Below are 19,581 nucleotides of genomic sequence, written 5' to 3'. Positions count from 1 at the left end.
CCATATTTCTGCCACAAAAATAATTTGGTAGGACTCTCTTGCATATTTCTAAAAATAGTTTATATAGTATTTGGATCAATTTTTCTTTAAATGGTTGGTAGAAGTTACTTGGGAATCCATGTGGTACTGGGGATATTTTCTTAGGAAGTTCATTGATGGTTTGTTTAATTTCTTTTTCTAAGATTGGGTTACATATTTTATTTCTTATGTTAATCTAAGTAATTGAAATTCTTTAGACATTCATCCATTTCATTTAGATTGCTTAATTTATTGGCATATAATTGGGCAAACTAGATTCCAACAATTGTCTTAATTCCATCTTCATTGGTGGTGAATTCATTCCTTTCATTTCTGATAATAATGATTTGAGTTTTTCCCCCTACATTAAATCTAATTAACCAATGGTCTAACTATTTCATTCTTCCCCCTCATAAAACCAGATTCCAGTTTTATTTATTAGACCAATGGGCTTCTTTTACTTTCAAACTTGTTAATTTCCCCTTTGAATTTCAAGATTTCCATTTTGTTATTGGGTGTTTTTAATTTGTTTTTTTTTCCTAATTTTTAAATTATATGCCCAATTCATTGATGTATTCTTTCTCTATTTTATTGATGTGCATGTTTAGATATATATTCCTCCCTAAATCCTGATTTTGGGTTTCACCCCACAAGTTTTTTTTTTTTTTATGTTGTCTCATTGATGTCAATCCTTTTAATGAAATTATTATTTTCCCTTTAAGGATTTGTTCTTTTACCCCCTCATTCTTTAGGATTAAATTATTTAGTTTCCAATTAAGTTTTAATCTTTGTTTCTACAATCTTTTTTTTTAATGTAATTTTTGTTGCATTATGGTCTGAAGTGTGCATCTACTATTTCTGCTTTCCTGCATTTTTATCAGGTGTTTCTGCCTGAATACATGGTCAGTTTTTGGGGGGTGCCATGCACAACTAAGAAAAGCATTTGCCTTGTTATTCCCATTCAATTCTCTCTAGAGATCTATTGTATCTAACTTTCTTAAGATTTTATTCACCTCTCTGACTTCTCTCTTATTCATTTTTGGTTAGATTTTCTAGTTCTGAGAGGGGGAAGTTGAGGTCACCCATAAATATTGTTTTACTATTTTTCCTGTAACTCATTTACCTTTTCCTTTAAGAATTTGGATGATATGATATGGTATTAATGTTTCATAATGATAATATTTCATTTTTAGGGTATATTTTATCACAATGGAGTTTCCCTGCCTATCTTTTTTGACTAAGAATTTTTTTTTTAATTTTTGCTGTGCCTGAGATCATGATTGATACCCTGCCTTTTTTTGTTTATTTTTAACAGTTTTGGTACACAATTTATTTTACAGTTTCTCTCTGTAAATTCTTATACTGTGTTTTCCCATTATTCAATACATAAATTCCATCAGTTTAATAAAAAGCAAAATCAACATCATGGTAAAGTAGAAACAGTAGTATTGCAGGTATTAATGGTAACATCCAATAATTGAAAAAGCCAATCACATATGTTCTGTGGCTTAGGGTTCCAAAAGGTATAAATATGATGAATTTTCATTTATGTATAAATTTCACAAGCACATGTACAACTTTTAACATTATTGCAGGGCCTGATAAATAAGACACAGAAATAGTTCAGGGTTTTTAATTTTTTTTTACTGTTTCCAAGGAGTTTTATTCTGTGAAATGTTTGGTCACTCGAAGCTATCACCTTAATCACATCAAAAAACATAATCAATAAAGTCCATCTTACTAGAATGCACAATATTAAGAGGGACAAAATTAACAAGAGTACAAAATTTAGTGGTCACTTATTTCCCTCAAAAAGACCTAAGAAGCAGAATGTTTCCATCCTGTATCAGAATTAAAAAGGACTATATTAAAACCTAAATTTTTACAAGTTGTCTTTTAATCAGTATTCTATGTGCAATGCAGAACTTCTGCCAACTCCAGTAGTTTAATTTTCACAAAACACTAAGTTCCATTCTTTTTGAGTATTTGATCCTACATTATGAGAACATGTGTATGTCCAAAAATATTCTCAGTTTTATAAAAGATTAGACCCATTCATAATAAATCAAATGTCTTCATTTTTATAACTGAGTCCCCTTAACCACTGTAGACAACTATAAAGGAAAAACATGAGAATTTTAATCCTCTGGTTTCCAAATGCTTTGGAGGTTCCCAGGTGTCACTGTCATATGTTTCTTCATCATCTTCTTCCTGATCATCTGTTATCTCCTCTTCATCATCATGCCCTTCAAACAGCTCTATTCCTAACTCCTATCCTAATTCCTAACAATTCCAAAGATTGTTGTTTTTCTACAAAGCATTCTCTAAAGTGCTCATAATCCCTAAATGATTTAGTAACAAACTTATTAAGATCTTGCTCATTAAGAAATTGTTGCTTCATATAATAATCCTTAAACATTTCAGTTCTAGTTTTAAATTTTATAAGTAATGGTCTGCAGTTCCAGTCGTTTATTTTTTTTTCTTCCTCTAGGCCACCCATAGGGTCTTCCACTTCCTCTTCTCTGTGGTCTTCCTCTCCCCCTTCTCCTAAAGCAAACCTGTCCATTCATATTATTTGAACTGGAACTCTGATTGTAATAGTACCATTTTAAATTCTCATTTTATCCAAACATATAGTGTATCTCTAAAACAACAATATCTGTTCTAACAAGTCTCAGCCAGCTTGTTATATTCCTCTGGTGATGTCCACTGTCTTTGAACAAATTCACCTTTAAGTACGTGAAACTACTATGGTGAATTTTTAGTTTCTTTGTGATTGTCACCAACTTAAGTACTGCAGAGTCCTCTTGAGGAGAAACTCCATTTTCTTTTTTTAAAAAAGTATATTATTTCCCCTCCCCCCAGCTACATGTTAAGAACATTTTTAGCATTCATCAGAAGAGTTTGAATTCCAAATTTTTATTCCTCCCTCTCTACCCTCTTCTGAAAATGGCAGTCAGTTTGATATAGTTTATACATGTGCTATCATGTAAAATGTTTCCATATTAGTCACAATTATGAAAAATAAGCAGGTCAAAAAGGAGAAAAAAAATCATGAGAAAGAATAAAATAAGTGAAAAAATATGGCTCAATTTGCATTGAGAATCTACCTTTTTTTGGTATAAGTATAGCATTTTCCTTTGTGAGTCCTTTGTACTTCTCATGGATCATTTTGTTGCTGAGAAGAATTGATTCATTCATAGTTGATCATCATATAGTGTTGCTGATGCCGTGTACAATGTTTTCCCAGTTCTTATTATTTCAATTTGCATCAGTTTGTACAAGTCTTTCGAGGTTTTTTTTCTCAAATCTGCTTTTTCATCATTTCTCATGGCACAATAGTATTCCATTATATTTTTATACAACAACTTGTTCAGTCATCCCCCAATTGATAGGCATTCCCTCAATTTCCAATTCTTTGACAACACAAAAAGAGGTGATATAAATATTTTTGTACATATGAATCCTTTTTCTTTTTTATGAACACTTTGGGACATGGACAGAGAAGTAATATTACTGGATCAAAGGGTATGTCCAATTTTAAAGCCCTTTGGGCATAGTTCCAAATTGGTCTCCAACATGGTTGGATCACTTTGCAACTCCATCAATAGTGGAGTCTCCTAACTTGCAACTTCTAATGTGGAATCTTCTAGTCTAGCAACAAGTCTTCTAGCTTGCCCACATCTCCAGCATTTATCATTTTCCTTTTCTATCATATTAGCCAATTTGATGGGTGTGAGGAAGTATTTCACAGTTGTTTTGCTTTTCATTTTCTTAATTCAAACTATGTTAGAGCAATTCTTATGTGCCTATAGATAGTTTTTTTTATTGCTTTGTCTGAAAATTTCCTGTTCATATCTTTTGACCATTTGGGAATGGTCTGTATTTTATAAATTTGACTCAATTTTAATTACATTCAATTTAATTTAATTGCAAAATGAGGCCTTTATAAGAGATATTTGCTGTAAAGATTGATTTGATCATCTTCTTTCCTTTTAATTTTGGTTGCATTGGTTTTGTTTGTACAAAGGCTTTTTAAAGTTTCAGATAATAAAGATTATATATTTTATATTTTTGTGCTCTATATCTCTTGTTGGGTCATGAATTCTTCCCCTCCCCAGAGATATGGTGGTCTGACTATTCCTTGCTCTGTCACCCTCCATGTTTAAATCGTGTGAAAGCAAATGCTCTATTTGTTTCCTGAGTTTCTTTCTTATTTATTTTTTTGGTTTGATTTGTTGAGTTCTGGGAGAGGACAATTGGAGTCCTCCACTATTATTGTTTTGCTGCCTATTTCTTCATGTAATTGTTTCCTTTTTCTTTAAGATTTGGATGTGATACACTAGGTGCACATATATTTAATATTGATATTGCTTATTATCTATGGTATCTTTTAGCAAGATGTAGTTTCCTCACTTCTCTATTTTAATTAGGCATATTTTTGCTTGTATTTTGTCTGAGATCAGGATTGCTACACCTGCTTTATTTTTAATACAGCTGAACCTCAAATGATTCTGCTTCAGCCCCTTGCCTTTACTCTGTGTTCATCTCTCTGTTTCAAGTGTGTTATAAACAACACATTGTAGGATTCTGATTTTTGATACACTCTGCTATCGACTTCTGTTTTATGGGATAGTTTATCCTAACCACATTACAATTATGATTACTACCTGTGTATTTTCCTCCATTCTATTCTTTCTCCTGTTGGTGCTCTCTCCCTTTTCACTCTTTCCCCCCTCACCAGTGATTTGTTTCTGTCTGCCACCTCTCCCCATCTGCCCTCCCTTCTATAATCCCTCTTTACTTAATCCCCTCCACTCTTATTTCCCTGTCAGGCAAGATAGAGTTCTATGTTCAATGGATTGTGTATTTTATTCCCTCTTTGTGTCAATACTAATCAGTTTCAAGCAATGCCCATCACACTCCCCCTGCCAATCTTCCCCTCCACTGTAATAGGTCTTTCTTGCTTCTTCATGTGAGATAATTTAACCCACTCTACCACTCCCTTCCTTCTGTACCCGTGATACTCCTCTTTCTCATCCCTTCATTTTTATGTAATTTCCTCAAATTCACTTTGTACCCCGCATGTTCTGTCTTTCTATACTCTTTCTATCTGTACTTAGTGACACAATTTTTAAGAGTTACAAGTGTCATCTTCTCATGTATGGATGTAAAACATTTAGCTCTAGTGAATCCCTTGTTTTCTTTTCCCTTTTTACCTGTTAATACTTCTCTTGGTTCTTGATATTGGATGTCATATTTTTAGTTTAGCTCTATTCTTCTCTTTATGAAACCTTGAAATCTTTCTATTTTGTTGGATGACCATTTTTCCCTTTGATGTATTATGCTTACTTTTGCTGGGTAAATGATTCCTGGTTGTAGTTCTAGCTCCTTTACCCTCCAGAATATCATGTTTTCTGACCTCAGATCCTTTAACATTGCAGCTGCTAAGCCTTATGTGATCCTAATTGTGACTCCCTGATATTTGAATTGTTTCTTTCTGGAAACTTGTATTTATTCCTAGACCTTATAGTTCTAATATTTGGCTATAATGTGCCTTTGAGTTTTACATTCAGAATTTCTTTCCTGAGGTGATTTGTGGATCTTTTCAATACAAGCTTCTAGTTCCAGGATATCATGCAGTTTTCCTTGATAATTTCTTGAAAGATATTGTCTAGGTCCTCCTTCAGATTATGACTTTCAGGTAGTCCAATGATTCTGATATTGTCTCTCCTGCATCTATTTTCCAGTTGAGTTGTTTCTCCCATGAGGTATTTTATATTTTCTTCCATTTTTAATTGTTTTGATTCTTGATGTTTCACAAGAGTCATGAGTTTCCACTTGTACTTTCTTTTTCATTCACCCAACTGTATTCTTTAGGGAGTTATTTTCTTCAGTGGATTTTTTTATTTCCTTTTCCATTTGGGCAATTCTACTTTTTAAGTAGTTTTCCAAGCTGTTTACTCATATTTTTCTTAATTCTCTTGCATTACTCATTTCTTTTCCCATTTTTTTCTTTTACCTCTCTTACATGTATTTAAGCTCCTGGTTGAGCTCTTCCATTAGTTCTTTCTGGGGTTAAGACCACTTCTTGTTTTTCTTTGAGTTTGTCCACAGTTGTTTTGACATTGTTGCTTGTGTCTGAGTTTGGTCTTCTCTGTTACCATAATAACTTTTAATAACTTTCTAGATTCTTTTTTGTTTGTTTGTTTTGCTTACCTTTTTTTGGTCTTTTCCTTTTCTTTTAAATTTGAGCTCTACATTCTGGGGAATGGGGCTTCTTGTGCCAGTGGCTGTTGACCCTGGCTGTTTACCTTGTATTTTGCTGTTTTGTTTTGCTTGTGTTGCCATGAGGCCCCCCAGGTATTCTCATGTCTGGTGCTGTACTGAGGGGGTATGGTGGGGGTGTGGTTGGTGCTGTTGGAAGCTGTAGGGGTCTGTCAGCTTACTTGAACCTAATCTGGGGTCCTATTGGTAGCATCTGGTATGTACTGAGGCCTAATGGGTTGTTTCTGCCTTTCCCTGAAGTCCCTTGAGTATGCCTGTTTGTCAAGGACTGTGGCATCACATGGAGGTGTGGCCACTGGAAGATTCTTGTTTATTTAGGGCTACACTAAAGAATGTGGTGGTTCTCATAGCTGAAGTCTCCAGGTTCCCCTGACTTTTCTAAGGCACATGGGGGAGGGGGAGTCCTAGTGTTGGCATTTGCCTCCTTCACCAGACTGGGTGGATCTTCTGGATCTCAGGATCTCCTGTTGGTTTGCTGGAATACTGCCTGTCCTGGAATGCATTCCCTTTTAACTGAGAGAGATGGACCTTTCTTACTGATATTAAAAGTTTCTTGGGCTAAAATATTGTTTCACCCCATCTTTTTGCTGATTCTCTTGTTTTGGGATTTGTTTTGGGGTGCTATTTTATGGTGGCTTGGAGATGATTATGGGAGAATTACAATTACTTATTGCTTACTCTACCATCTTGGCTCCCAGAACTAAAAGCTAATTCTCTGAAACTGCCTGCATTGCTTTCATCTGTTTCTCTTTTCCTTTGAAACTTTAGATTCCTTTCTCTCTATAAACCAGTCATCAATTCCTTTGTTGGTAAGCTTGGTTTGTGCTCTTAACCTCTTCAATTCTTGATCAGTAAGTACAGGGCTTTTGAAGAAACTTGATTGGAGGACATGGAGCTACTCTGAAGTTTTCCCTTTAAATTTTCATGGAGAGGGACTTCCAGGAGCCAAGATGAGAAAGTAATCAGTGAATTGGTATCTCTCTCCCATATTGCTCCACCCCCCCCCCCCCCGGGAAAACCATGAAATAGCATCCCAGAACAAATCCTGACACAGTAAAGCCAACAGAAATGTGGGTTGGAGCAATCTTTTAGTCTGGGAAAATTGGAATATCAGCAAAAAAAGGTCTGTCTCACTCAGGTAAAAGGAGATCACATTCCAAGACAGGAAGTTGTAGCAGCAAGCACCCCAGCATACCCAGGATGGCTGATAAAATGGGTTCTTAGATCTGCTTTTCCAAAGGAAAGCAACTCAAAATGGTTTAACAACCTTGCTTTAATCAAACATATATCATTCACCTAACTCAGGGAGAAAAGTTCAGCGCCCTGAACTTCAGAGAATACAAAAAAGTTACAAGCAGACAGAGAAACAGAGCAGTAGACAGGCTTCTGACTGTCTGACCATTATTACATCCATATCTAGTCACAGTTGCCAGAGAGGAAAGCACCAACATCTGGATTTTCAAAGCCAGGGGGATCAACAGATGCCCAGAGTCTCATCTGGTCAAATCACATAACTCTTCTCAAAGTGAACCCCAAAACAAAGCCTCACATCAGGGTATATATAGCTTTCTCCTGGATCAGATAATGTAACAACCCTCTTGTCCCACTGCCCAAGCACAAAGCATAAAGGCATGGGCATTCCTGAAAAAACAAGCCTTCTGCCATAGGCTCCATTTGACCAAACTCAGCCTATTGTGGGGAAGAGTATATTTTCAAATCGAGGAAGGTTCTTTGTCTCTTAAGCTTATCAAAGGGCCTGGAGCAGGGAAGATCTTAAATTCCCATTCCCATAACAGAAGTGTTCCAGCAAGCCAGATAACCTCAACAAACCAGCAGGAGATCCTGAGCCCTAATGTTGTGGAGCAGGCAGACACCAACACCAAGACTCCAAATGTACCTTAGCACAACCAGGAGAATATATTGAACTGAGTCAAATTTATGAGAATACAAGCCACACCCTAGTAGATAAATGGTAAAATGATATGAATAGGCAATTTTCACATGAAAAAATTAAAGGTAGCTATAGTGATATAAAAATGCTCTAAATCACTGTTGATTAGAGGAATACAAATTAAAACAACTCTGAGGTACCACATCACATCTATCAGATTGGCTAATATGTCAAAACAGGAAAATGAAAAATGTTGGAGAAAGTGTGAGAAAGTTGGAACACTAATGCAATATTGGTAGAGTTGAAAACCGAACCAACCATTCTGAAGAGCAAGTTGGTACTATACTCAAAGAGTAACCAAACTATTCATACTCTTTGATTCAGCAATACTGCTACTAGGTCTATATCCCAAAGAGATAAAAAAAGGAAAAGGACCCACATGGACAAAAATATTTATATCAGCTCTCTTTGGGTTGTCAAAGAATTGGAAATTGAGCAGATGTCCATCAATTGGGGAATGGCTGAAGAAGTCATAGTATATGAGTGTAATGGAATACTATTGTTCCATGAGAAATAATGAGCAGGCTGGTTTCAGAAAAACCTGGAAAGACTTACATGAACTGATGCTGAGTGAAGTGAGCAGAAACAGGAGAATATTATACACAGTAATAGCAACATCATGGGAAGAACTAAATTGGACTCTTTATAGAAAATTCTATCCACACTTCCAGAGAAAGAGCTAGGGAGTCTGAATGCAGATTGAAGGATACTATTTGTTGTTCCTTTCTTTCTCATGGTTTTTCCCTCTTTTCTGATTTTTCTTTTACAACATGAGTAATGTGGAAATGGGTGTAATATAATTAATATAATTGTATATGTATAGCCTATATCAGATTACAGGATATCTTGGGGAAGGGAGAAAGGTGGGAGGGGAACAATTTAGAACTCAAAATTATAAGAGTTAATGCTGAAAATTAAAAATTACTAAATTAAAAAATACATTTTCATGGAGTAAAGTCAAAGAAAGTATCCCCCAGCTGTTTAAATTATGAAACAATGACCTTTGGGGATTCTGCAGTCTTGTCACTAGGGTCTATAAATATAGTGGTACAAGCTTCTCTGTTGAGATGCATATACTGATTACTCTTGGGTTGTCTCTGATTATGGCTTCTGTTGCTTAAGCACTATTTGATCTTGCCTTTAGTCAGGTCCATTATTTTCATAGCCCTGATCACATCTGAGTCATGAGGAAACTGATTTTTAAGGTATCTAACTTACAATTCTGCCAACTGTCCTTTTTTGGCACAGATACCAAATGAATCAGGACTCACCAATGCAGTTTCATTCTCAATTAACTGAGAAGCTAGGGAGGGGGCTAGAATTACATCTACTGGTTTGTTTCTGCACTATGCACCTGACTTTCCTGCATATGAGTTTGATTTGAAACTCCTGCAACAACTAACTATAGTTGTCATTACTAGCAATTAGTGCCAGATACTTATGTAAGTACCAGATCTGGCTGAGTAACTATTTGGCATGTGTATAAAATGGAAGATAAACCATTACTAGCTGCTGAAATGTGTATAGGAATCACTGTTATTGTTTGTGGTACACAATGCATTGTGCCATTGAATGATTTCCTCCTTGCCTCCTCTACTTCTTTTGGAGTCCAACTAATACCACGTCTCAGGCTTTGGGCTGAAAACCATATTTGGATCTATTCTTCTGTATATTTTGTTTCAGCAGATAGAACTGTTATTTTAGACATCATTGGATAAGGGAATTTGTGGTAGATATTGAGGAAAAGGGGGTTATTTTCCAAAGTCATTATACGTGGGAATGCTATTAAGAGGAAATAAAACTTTAGGAATCAAATTAGAATTCTGCTGAGCTGACACAGCTGCTGTTATCACCTGTGCTAGCTCAGGTTGAAGAACTGCTGCTGAGGTAACTGCTGTATTTGTGGTATTTGGATGTATATTATTTACAATAGGAGTATTTGCATTAGATTCAGATGCTGATGAAGTTGGAATTTTTTTCCATTTCTTCATGACTTGATTTAGTTTCATCCTCTTTCTCTTCTGGAATGTCTTCAGAGTTATGGAAACTGTAATCCATTTATTGTCTCCTTTTTTTCATCATTTTCATTGTAGGAGTTTTGCTGAAATAAATTCCTGATGATGGAGTTTCTGTAGGTTCTACGTGATCTGAATTCTGCTCTTTAACAAAATTACCATCAAAAGTCAGATCATTAATTGTTTGCTCAAAGATTGTCTGATTATTTCATTTCACCATAGTTAGCTTAAAATTCTCTTCTCTGTGATGATATTTCAAATTATGCTCAGACAGTGCATCATATCTTTTCATAAGGAAATTATATTCAACATAAAATAGGATAAATTTAGCATTGTATTGTAATTGTATGGCAGATAAACACAGCTGTAATGGCAAGCAAAGAAGTAGTTAATACCTTGTTTCAGCTATTTAATTATTTAGCACCTTGTTTCAGTTCAAGTTTCTTTTAAGGCTTGTCCATGATTATATCAGTTCTTTTGTGAAGAAACAAAACTTGTGAACCCCTGTTGCTAATGCAACATGAATGGAAGGAACAGGGAGGGGCTTAATGATCATATATAAGAAGAAGCCCAGGCTGGAAGAGAGCAGAACTGGGAGGAAGCATGGCTGTGGCACCGGTACTTTGTGTGTTTCCAGAGCAGTCCTCTGGAAAACTACTCGTGCTTGGCTTTACATGAGCATAAGTTTTACATTCAAACAACATGGACAGCCCATGGAGTTATACTGTCTGAATCAGAGTTTGAATGCTTGGCATTTTAGTTTGAGTAGGGACCTCAGTGTCTGGTAGCTTACCTGCGAGGTGATCTTCAGAATCTTCCTTAGACAATTCAAATGGAAGCAATTGAGTTTCCTAGAATGGTGCTGGTATACTGTCTAGGTTTGACAGACATGCAAGAATGAGGTCAGCCCAATAACTCTGTAGACCTGTAGACTCTGTAGACCCTGTAGATTCTGTAGACTTTCAGTTTGGTAGTCAGTCTAATAGCTCTTCTCTCCCATACTTTCCTTCAGAGCCTTGCAAACATGGAGCTAGCTCTGGAAATGGGTGCATCAACCTCGTTATCAATGTGTATGTCCCTGAATACTGCACTACCAAGCTAAGTGAACTTATTCACAGAATTCAAAACTTCTCCATTTGCTATAACCAATGGTTCTGTGTATAGATGCTGTGATGGTGACTGATGGAGCACTTTGGTTAATTTTTAGGCCAAAATTAGCACAAGCAGTGGAGATTTGATCCACACTTCGTTGTATCTCAGTTTCAGAGGTTGTGATGAGTGTATAATTATCTGCAAACAGAAAATCATACACCAACACTCTCTCACCTTTGGTCTTCACTTGTAATCTTTTCAAGTTGAAAATTTTACCTTAGGTGTGATAGCTGACTGATGTCATGTTCATCCTCTTTGAAAGCATTTGTCAATGCGGCTGAAAACATCATGCTAAAAGGCATGAATTACTGACCAAGGCCTTGGTCCGATCTACAAATGTTGTGTACAGACCTCTGTTATGCTCCTGGCATTTCTCCTAGGGTTGTTGGGCAGCAAACACCAAATCAACCATTCTTCAGCCCTTTCTGTAGCCACACTCTCAGGTAGATGAACATCTTCCAGGTGAAGGATCAGCCTATTAAGGATGACACTGGCAAGAACTTTTCCAGCAATGACTAAGAGAGAGACCCCCTTGTGATTGTCATAGGACAATCTATTTTCTTTCCCTTTAGAGATATGGATAATGGAGGCATCCTTTAACTCCTGGGCGATAACCTCCTCTTGCCATATAAACTGGAAAATTTCAGTCAGCTTTTGTATGATGAACGCACCTGCTACCTTGTCTATCTAAAATAGAATAGAATCAGTACCAGGTGCTTTATCACATGAAAGGAACCTAATGGCATTCAAAACTTCTTCAGTTGGTACTTCAGCTAGGGAGGGATTGATTTCAACCTGAGGTAAACAGAGGTGCTCCATCAGCCATCACCTCACCATTCATATCCTGGAAAAGCATCTTCTCTGGTCTTGACTTCTAGCACAATTTTTAGTTTTACTCATTTCCCCATATTTACCGGTCAAGGGGGACTTGGAATACTCCTTAATCTTTATTGCCTCTTTCAGGTTTTACTTCCACCACCATCATCCAAAGACTTATCCTACTCTGAGTTTAACTCAACTCAATCCATATTCACCACACAATCAAAATTCTGGTAGTTGCTGTCTGCTGACATGCAGGAAAATATCCCTCCTTCCACAATGGGTACAATGCCTACCTCTCTGTCTTTCTTTCTTCCTCAATTCCTGGCACATATTGATACCCACTAAAATATCTAGGTGACATAGTGCATAGGGTACCAATCCTGGAATTAGAAAAACCTGAATTCAAATATGGCCATAGACACTTACTAGTTCTATTATCCTGGTAAAGTAACTTAACCCTGTTTATCTCAGTTCTCTCACCTGTAAAATTAGCTGGAGAAGGAAATAGAAAATCACTGTAGCATCTTTGCCAAATTGAGTCAAAAAGTGTTGGACACAACTACAATGACTGAACAACAGCAACAGCAATAAAACAGTTACTCTGCAGTGAATTAACTTGCATACGTCTTATGACCTGCTCTTCCATCCAACATACCTACACAAAATATTTTAATACCTTTGATTTTTTCTATTACGAGTTCATCACTTCTATTTATCATGAACTCTGGAATTCCCTTGTTTGGTCAAAACCTATTTTCATTCAACTTCAGCCTTTGCCCTTGCATATTGCAAGAACTGTTGTAATAGTCTGCTAGTTGATCTCTAACTGCCTCAATTCTCTCTCCATTCCAGTCTGTCCTCCACTGAACTGTTAAATTAATCTTCCTAATGCACAGATTTGACCATGCTATTTCCACCCTCCCCATTCAGTAAACATTTCTAAACTGGGCATTTCTCCTTGCTCTTCCCCATGCCTGGAATATATATCCCTCTTCATTTTTACCTCCAGGTTTCCTTCAAGTCCCAGCTAAATTTTGACCTTCTACAAGAATATTTCCCTGAGGCCCCTTAATGCAACTGCTTTCCTTTCAGTGATTATCCACAAATTATCCTGTATAGATGTTGTTTGTAAACAGTTGCTTGCATATTGTCTCCCCCATTAGATTGTGATTTCCTTCATATCAGGCACTCTGCTGTACATTACTTTTCATCCTTAGCACTTAGCACTCTGCCTGGAATATTTATTGTCTGATTGCCTTGTGGAATACTTAAAGAAAACTGATGTAAGAACAGGAAGCAGGAACAGATAGATGGAAATGCATGGCAAAATTTTGTGTCATATTGGAGGCCACACTGATGATTTTAAAGATCCATCTAATATTAAGCTTTACTAAACATAACTTCTGTCTTTGACAGTTAGAAAGCATTTCAAAACCTTGTAGTCCCTCAAAGCTATCATTATAAACATTATAAAAACAATTTTCTACCCCGCACAAGAAATCCTAGTTACTACAAAATTTTGATTTGTGTCTGTATAGACATATAAATTAAAACATTTTGTGTTTTTATTATCACCATCCTTTCTAAACTTTTTAGGCTATTAAAAAACTAGTTGTAGTGAAAATTCACTATATTTTTAGTGACATACAAAGATGTCCTATGATTCCATCATGAATCTCTAAGGGTTTAATTGTAAAATATCACCATACTGGTCCCAGGTTCTCATAAAATATGCCCTTTCTGACATGTGTAATAGAGACAATGACTCTATAGTTTTTTGTTGTACTTGACTATTTCTCACTTGGAAGAATCTTGTAATGAGTCCCGTCCAGTATATTCACTTTCAAACCATCTTGTGGATGGGTCTAAAGCACTTTGCATTACAGTGAGTTTCTAGTATATTTTCATATGTTGTTTAAAAAAACCCGAGGATCAGCCTCCCTGGAAGCTAACAAAGACAACATGCAATACCATGAGGATAATATGAATCTGCAGAGGGGAAGACTGAACAACCACCATATTTTACACACATACACACACACATAAATGCATACATGTATTCACAAATAAAAGATTTTTAGAAGGAGGTCCAGAAATTTATATCTTACAGGTGGGTTTTTAACATGTATTGTCTGTGACTGGGGCTTCCACATGATACCATAGAGAATGCATTCTCTTGTGCCATTTAAAGTTCTGTGGAAGAGCAAATTCTTGCCAATGTCATTCAGAGTGAAATCAGTGACTTTGAATTATCCATTTCAGAGGACATATTTGTTCTTATCAAGGATATAATGTTCTTTTCTGTCTTAATTCATGGATTTGGCATTGCTTGACTCATATTTATGAAATCAGTGGTGTAGTGAAAAGAATATCAGATTTGGAATTAGGGAACTGTACTCAAGTTCCAACTATGCAATTCCCTACCTCTATAAACTCAGACAAATCTTTCTGGGTTTCAATTTTCACATCTGAAAATGAGGGAGTATGAATAGATGGGATTTAGGGTCTCTTCTGGCTCTAATTCTATGATACTCTTTTAGTATGGCATTCAAATACAGTTCTCTGTAAGGCCTCTGGGAAATATTGGAACTGTCAGTCTTAAAGAAGGCTTTATTCTTTTAACCTCTTCTCTAGGTCACAAGAAGTGACATGGGATTAAATAAAGATATTCAGCATATAATATGGAAGAGAGTTCAAATGGGTCATTTGTGATGACCTAGAGAGGAAGTGAGAGAAAGAAAGAAGATTCACTGATAGAGTTGTGATTTCAGTAATTATTGTCTCTGCTATAGTCACTGCCTCCATCTGCTTCAGCTCAAAGGACTCTGTATGGAGTAGCCTGATAATTGGGGATTGATATCTCCCACAGATTTGACAAAGGCTGATGACATGGCCTGTCTTTTCACTCTCTACTCTTTCCCTTGGAAGGGATTGGTGCAAATCTTACATCCCAAAATTTCTATTCAAAGTTTCTTGGAGGGGAGGGGAGGCTGAGTAAAGATGGAGGAGTAGAAACAGGGCTTCAAGGGGGCTCTGAAGTTCAGCTCCTTCAATTCATATAAAAAAATGACAAACTTTGGAGCTACAGAACCCACAAAATGTCAAAGAGAAGCTAACCTCCTACTGAAGACAGCCCAGCAGGCCAGCAGGAAGGGATCAACCAGCCTAGCTATCTGGGAGCCAAGCCCAGCCTCAAGTAAGCCAAGCCAGAGGTTTTAGCCTCAGGGCAGCCACAACTAGCTGCTGGCTGGAGGGACTGCAGATCACCATGAGCTGTAGTGGTTTCCAGGATTATCAACCCATAGATGCCCAAGACAAAGTGAGAGGTCAGTGTAAACTTTGTGGGAACAGGGAGTTTGGGAGTGCATTCTGGCCTTTGCTCCCATGGCGAGAAGCAGCTGAGGCTCCAGGGCCTTACAGCCCCCTCCACATGGTTCAGAGTTTCTGGTCTGAAGATTGTAGGGGACCAAGCTACCAGTCTGAGGGGCAATCAATCTTGCTTTAACCTGCTTGGATCTGGATTGCTGTCCAGGGTAGAGGTCCTGGGGTGAGTGAAAAATTTACCAGAGAGTGTGGAGACTTCAGAGAGGGCACCCAACTAATAGCTCTGGCAGCTGCAAAAACCCCAAAATTTGGGATAAAGATCCCCTTTCTGGTAGCAGAGTTCTACTGTGGCAAAGGGCTCAAAAGTCAAGTAATTGAGTGGCAACATGAATAAGCAAAGGAAGCAAAGGAAGCAGAACAATCCGACATTACACTCCTATTTTGGGAACAAAAAGGATCAAAGCATGGAAGAGGAGGAAGACAGTGAAGTCAGAACTCTTCCACCAAAAGCTTGCAAGAAAAATATGAGCTGGTTAAAGGCCATATAGGAGCTTAAAATGAATTTTTAAAATCAAATAAAAAAGTGGAGGAAAAATTGGGAAGAGAAATGAGAATGATGCAAGAAAATTATGAAATGAGAGTCAACAACCTGACTGAAGAAAATAACACCTTAAAATAGACTAACTCAGATGGTAAAAGAGGTTCAAAAAGCCAATGAGGAGAAGAATGCCAGTCACCTCTTGAAAAAGATCCCAAAAAGAAAACTACTATGAAGGTTCTGGACTTCCCAGATCAAGGAGAAAATATTACAAGCAGTCAGGAAGAAAAAATTTCAATATTGTGGAAACAATCAGGATAACACAGGATCTTGCAGCTTCTACACTGAGGGATTGAAGGGCTTGGAATATAATATTCTGAAGGTCAAAGGAGCTGGGATTAAATCCAAGAATCATCTACCCAGCAAAACTTGAGTTTCATGTTTCGGGGTAAAATAAGGTCATTCAGTGGAATAGAGGACTTTCAAGCATTCTAAAAAAAAAAAAAACAAAATTGAATAGAAAATTTGACATTCAGGTACAAGAAGCAAATGATGCATGAAAAAGTAAACAGGGAAAAGAAATCATAAGGAACTTATCAAAATTGAACTACTTATATTCCTACATGGAAAAACAATCATTGTAACTTATGAGACTTTTCTCAGAATGAGAATAGTTGAAGGGAATAGAAATGTATACCTATACATATACATATACATATATATGTGTGTGTGTGTATACATGTATATATATATGTCTATATAGGAAGATATATGGGTGTGTGAATACATATGTGTGTATACATACATGTTTATGTAGACAGAGGGCACAGGACCAATTGACAAGGAAGGGACTGGGGCAGCTAGGTGGCACATTGAGTAGAGTGCTAACCCTTGAGTCAGGAGGACCTGAGTTCAGATCCAGCCTCTGACACTTAAAACACACAAACAAAAAACCTAGCCATGTGACCTTGGGCAAGTTACTTAAACACAATTGCCCTTCAAAAAGCAAAAAAAAAGAATAGGAAGGGATGATACTTAAAAGATTAAATTAAGAGGTGAGAAATGAACATAATGAGAAGAGATGGGGAGAAACAGAATGAGGTATGTTATCTCATATAGAAGAGGCAAGGGAAAACTGTTACAATAGAGGGCAAGAACAGGGAGCCAAAAGTGAATGAATCAACCTTATTCTCATTCAATTTGGCTTAGGGAGGGAATGACATACACACTTAATATGATATCTCATCCTACAGGAGAGTAGAAGGGAAGGGGACAAGAGAGGAGATAATGGAAGGGAGGGCAGGCTGGGGGGAGGGAATCTGGAAGCACCCTCTTTTGGAAAAGGATAGGATAAAAGTAGAAAATAGAACAAGTGGGGGGTGGGATAGGATGGAGGGAAATAGAATCAGTCTTTCATTATATATCCCCTGTGGAAATGTTTTGCATAGCTAGGTAGGTACAACCTATATTGAATTGCTTATCTTCCCCATGAGGGTGGGTGATGAGGGAGGAAGGGAAATGATCTGGAATTCAAAGTTTTAAAATAAAAAGTTTAAATATATATATATATATATAATCATTATTATTATTATTATTATTTTACATGTAACTGGGATATAAGATATATAGACACTGGAGCATAGAGATCCATCTTTCCCTACTGGAAAGTCAGAGGGGGAATGGGGGAAAATATGGGAGAGAGAAGATTGGGGGAGGTGATTTTCAGTGTGGTTGATGTTTTGGGGTGGTGGGTAGGGAAAAATGGGGAGAAAACTTTTAACAAAATCTTGTAGAAATGAAAGATGTAAACTAAAAAATAAAAAAATAATTAAAAATAGTCATAATAAAGTTTCATTACATTATCTGTTTTGATTAGTATGAATGAAGATCAGGAGTTCTCAACCTGTGTGAATATGTGCATATGATGATCTTCTTCTAAAATATAATTTTTAAACATGAAAGATAAGATACATGTGATTACAAAGGAAGTCAATTTTATCAAAATATATTACAAAAACACATTCCTAGGCCCCAGGTTAAGTATTTTTGATCTAGATAAAGTTTTGACATACCTACTCTCAGTTTAATGTTTGTTTTTGAAATGGAATTGCTGTAAAATGGTAAAATAGTAGCTTGCACTATTTTCTTTCTTTCTTTCCTCCTTCCTTTATTTTTCTTCCTTCCTTCCTTCCTTCCTTCCTTCCTTCCTTCCTTCCTTCCTTCCTTCCTTTCTTTCTTTCTTTCTTTCTTTCTTTCTTTCTTTCTTTCTTTCTTTCTTTCTTTCTTTCTTTTTCTTTTGCTTTTTGGAGGGGAGAAGGCAAGGGAATTAGGGTTAATTGACTTGCCCAAGGTCTCATGGCTAGTAAGTGTTAAGTGTCTGAGGCCAGATTTGAACTCAGGTCCTCCTGACTTCAGAGCTGGTGCTCTGTTCACTGTGCCACCTAGCTGCCATAGTTTGCAAAATTTTCAAGGAAAGAAAAAAGAAACTGAGCAGGACATTTTACCAGAATAATCTAGTTGGCATCTTTTGAGCTATATGGGACAGAGTCATATATTCTACTGTTCTTTTTGATCATCTTAAGCCTTTAGAAAGTATACACATAATGTAGGCATGAAAATGTTTGGAATTTCTACTATAGTCTAAATGGAAAGTTTAGTTAAAATAAAATTATATAAAAATTAATATATTTTATGGATTAAATTGTATAATCTGGAAGTTAATTACTTAAGGCATAAGCTTACAAGTGTAAATACCTCAAATAGTGATGCCATTTTGGAAATAATGCAAGGCATATAAGCTAATATTAGTGGGATGTGACTGCAAGCAGAGTAGTAGGTAACCCACATGGCTAAAGAGGTTGCTGTTAAATGCACAGTTATTCCATAAGGATTACTGATTCAATGGGTCTAGTAGATAAATACCTGCCTGTTCCCTTCAGAAGAGCCTACTGACTAATTCTTGGGGCAGAGCTAAGATGATGGAGTATAGAAAGCACTCAGCTGAACCCTCCCAAAATTCTCCTCCAAACAACCTTAAAATAATGCCTCAAACCAAATTCTTAAGTGACTGAGACAACTTTATTTCAGGTCAAAAGATGTCTGACCCTTTGTTGCATGTTATCTAAGCATATCTAATCATCCAAACTTTCTGAGTCTGGAAAATACTTTCAGTACGGTTGTTCAGTGAGATCATATGACACAAATGCATCTGCCCTTTCATGAAGGAATGGCCTTTATCCCTTTATTATTTGAACTTCATGTGTCCTCCAATATAACAACTTCCAACACTCTGTTAGAATAGCATTACGTTGTCTATGTTTGACTACTGTGACAAAAGGATCACAGTTCATTTCCTTCTAACTTGAAGTTGAAACTTCTTGAACATTTTGTATCTCACTGTAGAATATGATCTACTTCAGATTATATCTTCCTTCCTTCCTTCCTTCCTTCCTTCCTTCCTTCCTTCCTTCCTT

The 19,581-nt window shown here is 36.6% G+C and overlaps 1 pseudogene; it reads right to left on the bottom strand.

Annotated features, from left to right (window-relative positions):
• Nucleotides 1-6,969: 6,969 nt before the first annotated feature.
• Nucleotides 6,970-19,581, bottom strand: part of LOC138143349 (zinc fingers and homeoboxes protein 1-like) — a 15,168-nt pseudogene continuing 2,556 nt past the window's right edge.

Source organism: Petaurus breviceps, unplaced genomic scaffold, assembly GCF_028583685.1.
Source record: "Petaurus breviceps papuanus isolate PSGF00001 unplaced genomic scaffold, PetGlider_PUasm1.0 90638, whole genome shotgun sequence".
In the NCBI taxonomy this organism is placed as follows: domain Eukaryota; kingdom Metazoa; phylum Chordata; class Mammalia; order Diprotodontia; family Petauridae; genus Petaurus; species Petaurus breviceps.
Note: the sequence above shows the minus strand (reverse complement) of the source record. Positions and strands in the feature narration are given on the sequence as shown.